Source organism: Tupaia chinensis, unplaced genomic scaffold (assembly GCF_000334495.1).
Source record: "Tupaia chinensis unplaced genomic scaffold, TupChi_1.0 Scaffold150196_1, whole genome shotgun sequence".
Lineage (NCBI taxonomy): Eukaryota > Metazoa > Chordata > Mammalia > Scandentia > Tupaiidae > Tupaia > Tupaia belangeri.
The window spans coordinates 3,044-4,010 of record NW_006210035.1 but is presented as its reverse complement, the minus strand read 5'-3'; the positions used below and the strand labels follow the sequence as shown (position 1 = coordinate 4,010).

At 44.0% G+C, this 967-nt stretch overlaps 1 pseudogene; it reads left to right on the top strand.

Annotated features, from left to right (window-relative positions):
* Positions 1-450: 450 nt before the first annotated feature.
* LOC106734252 (olfactory receptor class A-like protein 1) overlaps positions 451-967 on the top strand; it is a 988-nt pseudogene continuing 471 nt past the window's right edge.

Sequence of the window (967 nt, the reverse complement as noted above, 5' to 3'; positions counted from 1 at the left end):
GGGGAAGTCATAGCTGTGAACTGGGGTCTTTGTAGCCTGTGCCTGAAGTGACAGCTTGAGCCCAAATGTTTCACAGATACAGTGTTGAGGCTGGGATGAGATCAGAAATATTAAAACATTCCTAAATTTTAAGCAAACATATTCTCCAAAGATGGAGATCAGGTAGATCTGAATCCAGTCCAATCAAATTACAAAGAAAAATATAGATAAATAATTTAAAAATAAGACATGGCATATAAAGTGTTGAACAAGCAGTTCATTTTGCCCAAAGGATTCTTAGAAAATAAAATCTGCTTCAAATATTTCCATTTTGTTTCTCATACCAATATGGCACTTGAGACTACACAGATGACCGGGTAGACTGCCACAGGGAATGGGAGAGTTCTTTCACCAGACTTTGCTGACTGTCTGTGTTATGACTCTCAGGTCACCTTATATCACTCCCTGCAGAACCCTATGGGACAGACCACCTTGGCAGACACACATCCTCAGGACTGGAGCTGCCTCAGAACATCTGGGAGGAACCCAAAGTCTTTCTACCAAGGAAGGGAAGAGTGATCATGAATATTGCCAAGGGAACAATATTCCTCCTCCTGCCAGGACTTGGCATGGTGGGGAATCTCTCTGTCTTTGTGAATTACGTGTGGATTTTCTTTCTGGATGCAGAAATCTGTACACGTTGTTTTTATCCACTTGACTTTGACAAATATCATAATGATTTTAACCAAAGCAATGCACCACACGATGGTAGCTTTTGGTGTGAAAAACTTCCTACATGACACGGGCTGTAAGATAATAATTTACCTGGGCAGGCTGGCTCGGGGCCTGTCCATGTGCACCTACAGCCTCCTCACGGTGGTCTAGGCCATCACCATCAGCTTCAGTGGTTCCGTGTGGCGGCAGCACCATCCAAAGGCAGTTCGACACATCCTTCCCTGTTTGCTCTTCTTCTGGGGGATCAACTCCT